Here is a 10,406-nt window from a genome sequence, read left to right as displayed (position 1 = left end):
TGTTCTTGCAGTAACATAAAAATAAATATCTTATTTTAAAGTACTAACTGGTGTTAACCACGTCTTCTAATTTAGTGTGACAGTTCCCTGTCATCTCTTCTTGGCTCCCTATCCCTTTCCTCACAATGACTTTTCCATCCTCTTTTATTCTTGTTAAGAACTTGTACTGGGCCTGGCAGTGGTGGTGCAGGCCTTTAATCCCAGCACTCAGAAGTCAGAGGCAGGCAGATCTACAGAATGAGATCCAGAACAGCCAGAGCTAACACAGAGAAACCCTGTCTTGAAAACAAACCCCACCCATCTCAAAAATATTAACTCAGAATTGCTCCTGTCTAAAGGGAATGTAGGGACAAAGAGTGGAGCAGAGACTGAAGGAAAGGCCACCCAGAGACTGCCCCACTGAGGGATCCATCTCATCCGCAGACACCAAACCCAGACACTATTGCTGATGCCAAGAAGTGCTTTCTCACGGAGTCTCGTATAGCTGTCCTTTGAGAGGCTCTGCCAGAGCCTGACCAGTACAGATGCAGATGCTAGCAGCCAACTGTCTGATTGAGCTCTGGGACCCCAATGGAGGAGCTAGAGAAAGGACTATAGGAGCTGAAGGGGTTTGCAACCCCATAGGAAGAACAACAATATCAACCAACCAGACACCCCAGAGCTCCCAGGGACTAAACCACCAACCAATGAGTACACATGGAGGGACCCATGGCTCCAGTTGGATATGTAGCAGAGTATTGTCTTATCAGGCATCAATGGGAGGGGAGGCCCTTGGTCCTGTGGAGGCTTGATGCCCCAGCACAGGGGCATGCTAGGGCGGGAGTCGGGAGTGGGTAAGGGAGCACCCTCATAGAAGCAGTGAGGAGAAAGATGGGATAGGGGATTTGTGGAACGCAAATCGGGAAGGGGGACAACATTTGAAATGTAAATAAATAAAATAACCAATCAAACAAAACGAAACCAAGAGCTTGTGCTCCGTATTGTCTCACTATCCGATTTGCTCTGAGCAAACAGTTTGAACCACACAAGCCACAACTCCCTGGCATTGAGACGTCTAAATGGAGTCAGCCAAGAGCCACAGCCAAGAATCCAGAAGGCCCTGGACAGTGAAATGGATTTTCCCTTCTGTACCAGTTTCCTACGGATTTGTTCTCTCTTTACCTCTTGGCCACAGCTCTTGCCTTCCTCATACAGTTTTTTCTTCATCACAGTAACTAATTCCTTCTCTACTCCATCAAGCCTAGTGATACTAATAGCTACTCGAGATTGCTACCCCTGGGGTAGCGAAGCGCCCTTATTCATAACTCCATCCAAACGCTGCTCAGACTCAGTGTTCCGTGTCTGCTCTGCCAGGATCCCAACAAAGCCAACACTGAACTCTGTCTCCTGTTCACTCTCCGCAAAAGTTCCCTCCTCTCTCTCTAGCTCTGCCGAGGCTGTCCCTTGGCATCACCGTGGTGCTGACAGTGGTCCATAGAGTGGCTCTCATCTCCGTCTCTCAAGACAGAGCTTGCTCGGGGCAGTAGCATGGGCATCGCTGCCTTGCTCCTCCTCTAGAGTGTTAGAGACGTCTCTCCTTCATCAGCTACTCGACTTCTCACTCCGCAGCTCTGAAGTTTTCTCAAGCTTTGTTTTTAATCCTGTGGTAAAAAACATTTTAAAGAAGACTTTTCTTTTCTTTTTTTTTTTTTTTTTTTTGTTTTTTTTTTTTTTTTTTTTTTTTTTTTTTCGAGACAGGGTTTCTCTGTGTAGCCCTGGTTGTCCTGGAACTCACTCTGTAGACCAGGTTGGCCTCAAACTCAGAAATCCACCTGCCTCTGCCTCCCAAGTGCTGGGATTAAAGGCATGCGCCACCACTGCCCGACCCTAAAGAAGACTTTTCAGTCCTTGCTACTTTATTATTTCTATTCAGATAATTTCAGATGTGCTTGCCTTAATGTGTCAAACTCCAGGCTTTTCCCCAATATTCAATGCTTTATGTAGATTTCCAACTGTCTCCTTAATCTCACATTGTCATCTCATTTTCTCTCCAGCTGGGTTTTCCTGCAATTATCTGTGCTTTTTGCCCAGTGAGTCCTCTAGTCTCTTAAAGTCTCACATTGTTGTTTTGCCTTTTTAGGGCAGGTTCTCCTGTAGCCAATGATTCCCTTAAACTCCAGAACCTCCAACCTTTGCCTGCCATATGCTGGGTTTGCAGTCTTAATCCACTATATCTGGAGTGGAGCTTTGAAGGTGTTTTCAGGCTTGTAGTTGCTTGGTGTGAGGGTGTAGTGTGGTGCATGCCTGTGAGTGTGCAGGTGTGTGAGTGTGCGGTGTGGTGCATGCCTGTGAGTGTGCGGGTGTGGTGCATGCTTGTGAGTGTGCGGGTGTCCTTCCCTCTGTCACCATCAGCCTTGTTGCCTAGAGACAAGATCTATCTCTAACTAGAAGCTTGCTATTTTTCTGCTAGGTTGCCTGGCAAACAAGCTCTTAGGTCTCCACCCATCTCTACTCGGAATGCTGATGTTACAGGTATACATGGCAATTCTAGGCTTTTATATGGATGCTAGGAATTAAAATACTGGTTCTAATGCTTGCAGAGCAAAGAGGCTCTTACCTGTAGGCATGTTTTTGTGCACTGTGTAGAGGTTATCCTTGTGTTACTCAAATGCTGATTTCTCTGCCTTCATATCTTGTTTCAATATGGACATGGCATTTGCTTAAGTCAAGAATCTCCTGTCTCACAAAGAAAGAAAGAAAAAAAAAAAAAAAAGAAAGAAAGTATCTTCAGTTTCAAGTTTGTGTAAACAATTCTTACCACTTATTCTCTTCTTTGTCAATAAATGCTGATCACCAAATGGCGGGGCAGAAGAGAGAACAGGGTGGGACTTCCACCAGCCAGGGGAAGGAGGAAGAAGGAGAAGAAAGAAGAAGAGGAAGAGGAAGAGGAAGGAGAGAGAGAGAGAGAGAGAGAGAGAGAGAGAGAGAGAGAGATATTTTGATTCAGTTTGGCCATGAGGAGAAAGAAAAAGAAAGTTCTTAAGAGTTCAGCTGGAAAAAGAAATCCCTAATTGCAAGTTTTATTTAGGACTATGGCTGGGAGGTAGCCAGATTAGGGGTTAAGATAGAACATTTGGCTGCCCAGATAGTGAGGTGAAGTTTTAGAATAAATCTTGGTTATTTCGTTGTCTTTATCTGGAGAACTAGCTAAAGTAAAGAAAAACAGCCACCATATTAATTTACAGATTAAACTTATATTAAAAGTTACATTTACACTTACCCACTGAGCTATTCCTTTAGCTCTTCAAACTTATTTTTAATGCCTCCGTTTTCCACGTTAATAGGAGGCAGGAGCTACTCCATTGTTGGTGGAAGGGAAAACGGCCCATTGTGAAAACTAAGCGTCGATCACAAATGCTACAGTGAAGACAGATGCTTGGTTAAATGGAACATTAGTGTTAAAACACTGAACTCAGGAACACTCAAGATGAGAAAAGAGCTTGCGCTGAGGGTGAGATAACTAAGCTGTTAGATGACAAGGGCCAGAGGCTGGCTGGCTGGCTTTAAAGGCCTTGTCCTGGGTAGTAGATGCAAGGCAAAGCTGCCCTTGTATGTAATCTTACTTTTAATGTATCTGCTTATAACAGATTAAATTGTGAATGATGATGCCTTCTAACAAGAAGGCTTCCCCCTATCCCAGGAAGGAGACTACCCTAAGAAGTTAAATGTGAGATAGATAACCAAGAACAAATGCAGTTGCATTTTGGTAGCTGTGACATTGTTAAGTCCAAGGTAGAGTTAAAAGACTGACCGCATGAGCATGAGAAAAAAAGACAACACTAGTTTAGTTAACAGCTGGTCAGATACCTGCAGGGTCAGTGGTAGTAGTGATGGGCTACTAGTAGCCAGCTAGTAGCCATCAGAAGTCAGCCATTGATAAAGCATATGTCAGAAATGGTCAAAGAAGGGTTTCAAGCACCAATGACTGGGTAAATGATGTGCAAGCAGAATGTGGTTGGGCCAGGGAAACATGCATAGAGCTTGTGGGTCCCCATGGCTCAGTTCATGATAGCACAGAGAGCTAACCAACCCAACAGAAACCTTAGTCTTTGCCCAGTTTCTGTAGTAAGTCCTACAAAACTCTAGAAACAAACCACTGCAATGGGTTTTTCTCTCAGGTACCACTGCATTCTAGGGAGTTTTTTCATTTTAATTTTCCTTAATAAAGCTTCACCTCTCTCCACTTACTCTCACACATGTTCAGTTTTTGGTCTTTATTAGCATTAGACACCCAACTCAAGAGCCATTGTCTTAGGTGGCTACTAAGTCTTCAGGATCCTAAGTTGCTAAATCAAACATTCACATTCAGGTGAATAAAGGTCTTGTCATTCTCAAAACCCGAATCTAAATACAAACACATATCTCATGTCACCAACTCAGGTGAAAGAAGGTTTTTGTTTTGTTTTGTTTTTGTTTTTTGAGATTCAAGATTTCATAACTAATCATTAAAAATATCAGAATATGACTTAAAATCACTTTGTAAAGTTCACCACAAAGTTCAGTGGTTTCAAGTGTTTTTCACATCAACAAGGCAAGGTAGTAGGAACAAATCAAGTGTCAACTATGAAAGTGACATTCTACTTGATGGTCAGGGCAGGGGGAACCCAGATGCTGTGTTTGATCTGGCCTGCAGTTCAGCCTTGCCTCCCTGCCCTCCAGAGTCAGCCAGGAGATGGTCATACAGTAGTTCAAGCCGGAGCTCATTTGCAAACAAGTCAAAAAACTTACTTCAAAGATGGCAGTTATACTCATTACATTAAAGACCTTTCATCAATGGGTTTCCCTTCTTGGAGATATGTGCTTTGTGGTTACTGCAGCTAAGTGCAACCCAGGGATCAATACTGTTCTAGACACGCAGCCAATGGATGTAGAAAAAACAGATTCCTGGACATTGTTTTCAGTGTGTTTCAAGTGGCAGAAAGTGAGGTCACAGCCATCTGAACCGCTCAAAGCCAAGGATTCATCATCGGCCCGAAGCCAGTGTCCATAAGTCTCACTTGGTCTAAGTACCTTCCTGAATTCTAGAATTTTTGCTTTCAACTCATTTCCCAGAGTGCTTTCTTTCACCCACAGGATTCTATTTAAGACCTTTAAACACTATAGGTCAGGGTTCTTTCAGCACTAGCTTGCCTTCAGATTCTAGGCCTCTCAAGTGTAATAGAATGAATAGTTTTCCGAGGACATTTCTAATACAATGCAGTTTTAGAGGACAGCTCTCATTAAATCAATCAAAAACTAAAGCTCACTGCATATTTACTATATGCTGATGGCATGCTAAGTTCTTTTCACATGGAATAATCACTTCAAGCAGACAAATGCCAATAAGAAGGAACGACAGTTGGAAGAACTTAAGGCATGAACACTTGGGTTCACTCAGTACTGGTTGTGCTGGGATGAAAACTTCACTTGAAACTGCAAGTCATGGTTTTAGTGTTTTTCCTCTGCTTTATAAACTCCTCAGTGTGACTCCCAAAATGCTCCACCAACTGCTTCTATCCTTCATATCAAAACCAAGCTTTACTTCTCTCTGCATTCTATTGAGGCTGAGCCCCCTAATGGACCATAAACACCCTGTTCATTCAATTTCTTTATTTTTGTGTTTTCTCCTTGCATCAGACAAAATTCTCATCTTGAGTTAAGATGCTCCAGACCACAATAAATGTTCATAAAACATTACAGTGAGCACAGATCTCCAATCCTCAAGTCTCTGGAAAACTCCTTTCTGTCTGTATCACATACTTGCATGTTCTATCACAAAGTACTTTGAATTTTTATTGACCTGTTTTATTGAACAATTGTCATATATTCATCCCTGAAGAAAATACAGAGCTCTTTTATCACCAGATACTGTATAGATGCCAAGAATACAAAAGAAGCTAAGATTCCCTTTTTATACTGAGAATTTAACTCAAGAGAGTAACAAACTCAACTGTTACAATATACTGTGATTATTGCCAATACTGAAAAGTTGTATTGCATAATGATGTGGCCCAAGTTTTGCAGTCACTGGTATCTAAGTATTTTCTGCTGTTACTTCAATAACTGAGAACAACATGGCCTCCCTGAGATTCTGTTCCCTCATTTGCAATGTAAACACTAACCCTGTCTTTTGATTCAAGTTCTTAACAAAATCAGACAAATATGAAGTCACTAGAACAGAGACTGTCAACCTTCCTAATGTTGTGACCCTTTAATACAGTTCTTCATGTTGTGGTGACCCAACTGTAAAATTATTTTGTTGCTAATTTATAACTATAATCTTGCTACTGTTATGACTAATAATGTAAATATATGTGTTTTCAGATCATCTAGGTGACCCTTATGAAAAGGCCATCCAATACCCTAAGGGGTCACAACCCTCAGGTTGAGAACTGTTGCATTATAGTGTACTTGTAGGTCATAAATAGGTGTCCCACCACCTCTCAGCTTTAAACTAGGATCAAGTGTAGGTATGTCCTTCCCCATTAAAAAAGAACTTGTATTTGTATATGTACATATTTTCTATGAATTCTTCAGGGTGTGCTATGTGTTCTTAGCCGCGTATAGAAGACAGAATGAATGAGGTGTGTGGGGTATTCAGTGAAAACAGGAGACTTCAAATTTGAAGTCCAGCTTAAATATATGTATATATTAAATTAAATATATGTGTATATATGTATTTAAAGAATATAGAGATCTGAAAAGATGGGTCAATGGTTAAGAGCTCTTGCTGTGGTTGATGACTTGGGTTCAAGTCCCAGCACACATATGCCAACTCGCAACTGCTTGCAACTCCAGTTCTAGAGGACCTGATGACCTCTTTTGGTCTCCACTGGTATCAGGTATACATGCAGTGCACATACATACTTGCAGGCAAAACATTCATACACATAAAATTAAAGAAAAATGTCTTTAGAAAGAAAATGGAGAATTTCTAGTGAAATGAGTCTGGGGAAGTCACACAGGCACTCGGTAAATAGCACTAAGTCCAGCGTCTGTACAACGGACTTCATTCCTCAAAGGCTTCAGTGTCAAGCTAGGGAGTTTTCAAAGTCATGGCTCAGCAAATAATGCCATCAAATTATAAAAGCACGTTGATTTAGCCACATGTTATGACTGTCTTAGATGCTCTTCCGAAGAGTAAGACAGTCATTTGAGGTGCTTCTGAAGTTGTGGCCTTGTGGCATGTGACAGTCCACTAACAAATGAGTCCTAAACCCATTGGAGTATGTGCCACCACACTCACTTGATCAGCACTTCTAACTGCCGTCCCCGTTGACCTTGCAAATCCCTCCTCCCAGAGCTCCGAAGCCCCTCTTATGATGTGCATATAAATCATCTCCTCCTTCTAGGGCTCATATATCGGTGCTGGTGCAAGGCTACCATCTCCAGAGATTCCCTTCTCCCACCTCGTGAAGACGGCCATCCTGGATGGGTTACCACTCTTTCTTCTTTCTCCTCTGTCGCATCTCATGCAACACCCACCATGATGACTCAGTCTAGTAGGTGAATTGCTGAGGTAGTGAATAATTGAATAGAAGGAAGCATGCATGGAGAAGAGAAAGAAAAGCATTTATAATTTAAAAAAACGTTTTATTTAGCTACATACCCTTCTTTTGTAGCCAAATGTCTGTATGGAGTGTAATTACTGGATCTCATTTTGTAAACCAACTTCCCTGAAGCATCTCTTTTCTGGTGAGCATCTTTGAACATGATATCTAATTCTGAGATAATTTACAAATTTCTAGATGGAAATGGAATATGGCTTTCTGTCTCCCAAATGGCTAGTGAGGCTGAATAGTTTTCTATTTGTTTGTCAAGCCATTTTAGTATCTCACTTATAAATTGTCTATTGGGATTGCTTATGAAGTTGCGTATTTTTCTATTTAAGGTCATTTTTAGCTTATTGGTTATAGCTTATTGGTTATAACTTATCTATTTCTTTGTTCACATTTTAGAACTTCTAAAATTGTTGGCATACTGTTTATATAAACACTTAGAACATATTTACCATAAATAAGAAAGATTAGATTTTTACAAATACATTTAGTTTCCTCTGGAAACTGTCTATGTTTCTCTTCAGCTTTTGGTGCCGATAACATTACTACAGATAGGTGCAAGCTTTGGGTGATATTACTCAAAGAAAACATGTTTGTAACTGCTGAGCCATCACTCCAGGCTCTTCTGGAGTGTATTTTAAACTCTTCTTTTATTGCTTTACGTTGCTTTGGAATAAATATACATGTCCCTTCTAAATTCATGTCTCAAAGTCCTAATATTATCAAGTTAAGAGATGGAGGCTTGCTGGGCCATGGTGGTGCATTCCTTTAATCTTGGCTCTCATTAGGCAGAGGCAGGTGAATCTCTGTGTCAAGGCCAACCTGGTGTACAGAGTGAGTTCCAGGACAGCCAGAGCTACACAGGGAAACTGTGTGGGGGGGGAGGCAAAGAAAGAAGGGAGGAAGGGAGGGAGGGAGAGAGGGAGAGAGGGAGAGAGGGAGAGAGGGAGAGAGGGAGAGAGGGAGAGAGGGAGAGAGGTGGAGCCTTGCTGGGTGTGGTGGTACATGCCCTTAGAGCACTTTGGAAGACCACTGAGTTGAGGCTAGCCTGGTCTACATAGTGAGTTCCAAGGCAATCAGGACTACATAGAGAGAACCTGTCTTAAAAAACAAACAAACTACCAAATAATAAAAAAAGAGGAGCCTGTCATTGGTGATTAGCTCAGGAAGGTGAGGGTATTATAGTCCTTAGACCTCTTTTGCTGCCTTTCCATTATTTAAGGACACAGTAAATCTGTAGTCTGTGGCCTAGAGTAGGATCCTTCTAGAACACAATCATGTAATATTCACATGTTAGCCTATTGTGCGACCATAAAGGAGAGCATCAACCCCAGAAACCTCAGAGGACAGCAGGTGTTGGTTCCCTCCCTTTTTCCAACCTGGAGTCACAAAGTCAGCAGCCCCACCACTAACCTTAATAAGAATTTATTACCCAGACAGTTATCAGTCCTCACTCCTTGTTTGACCTTATAAGGTTTTTCCTCCTCAGATCCCCCAGCCCCTAAGTATGCAGATGAAGTATCTTCCAACACCCCGGTTATGGACAATTGTACACGGCCACACACAAACCTTGCCCCAGAGATCCTGGCCACCTCCCCAGGGTCATAAGTACCACTTCCCTCCAATAAACTGAACCAGTTCTCTGAAGCTGTTCCCTGGGTGTGTGTATGTTCTTTACCCAGGCACTCACTGAGGACCAAGGCCCTACATTGCACCCAGCCACTTGGGCTAACCTGGCCTAGTGAGGTGTGCAACCATGACCTGGCTACCCCTACAGGGACGGAGAGGCAGCCTACTTAATTTTCTGCTTAAAAGAGTTTGAAATGTTGTTGATAGGATTGTTCTATTAGTTGTTTCTGCTGCCTCTTATATAAAATGCTTTATGAATTTTATGTATTTTTATGATCTTGTGCTGATATTTTAGAAGACTTTGTCTGGAGGGGAAAACAGCTTGGACTTGAGTTGAAAATGACTTTTCTAGGAAAAAAAACTAAACATGCTTCTCAATGGTACATTGGATGTTCCAAACATGTCCCCAAAAGTATCTGCCACTCACATCTTTCTTTATGATGTGTCTTTGAGAATCTACCCTTGTTCTATGTGACCTTCAAAGCTGGGAGATGAAAAATAACAGTTCAGCTTACCCTGGGTTCTCAGGATGCTTTGTATTTATTTGTGAGAAGCCACCATGCTGTGGAGGCCCGTAGGACTCATAGAGGAAGCCAAAGGTCATGTGTTGGCACCCAAACCTGTGGCCTCAGCCAAAGTCCAAGCTAACAGCCAGCACCAGTCACTAGACACGAGGGAGTGCATCAGCTTTCAAAGATTGTAGCTTCCTTCCCCCAGCACACAGAGTAGCCCTGTCTGCCCTAGAACTTACTATTTAGACCAGGCTGACCATACACCCACAGAGACCTGCCTGCTTCTTCAGGGATTAAGGGCATACATAGGACACCACATCTGGCTAAGCCAAAACCAAACCAAATCAACTCTTAATTTTTAGGAGCCTGAAAAATGTTGTCCCTTTCATTGTGCTTGTTACTTAACTAGGTCTCCATTTCAGTTGGGTTTTGGAGCTTATGCATATTTTTTTCTCAGCTCTGTGATGCATTTTAAAAAGATGTTTTGCATATTCTAAGTGGAATTTTGGTGTCTTTCAGCAGGTGGCTTGGGCAGGATATGTAATCACCGTCTTGTTGGAAATAGATTCTGATGTGAACAAAATTGTGTCCTGCCCCACCCCCACCCCTGAATTCCTATGCTGAAGCTCTAATTCCCAGTGTCTCAGAACGTGACTGTAATTAGAGACAAGGTTTGGAAGTTAGTAAT

The sequence above is a fragment of the Arvicanthis niloticus genome, chromosome 27, assembly GCF_011762505.2.
Source record: "Arvicanthis niloticus isolate mArvNil1 chromosome 27, mArvNil1.pat.X, whole genome shotgun sequence".
NCBI classification, from domain to species: Eukaryota; Metazoa; Chordata; class Mammalia; order Rodentia; family Muridae; genus Arvicanthis; species Arvicanthis niloticus.
The sequence above is the reverse complement of the archived record's forward strand: the minus strand, read 5'-3'. Positions refer to the sequence as shown.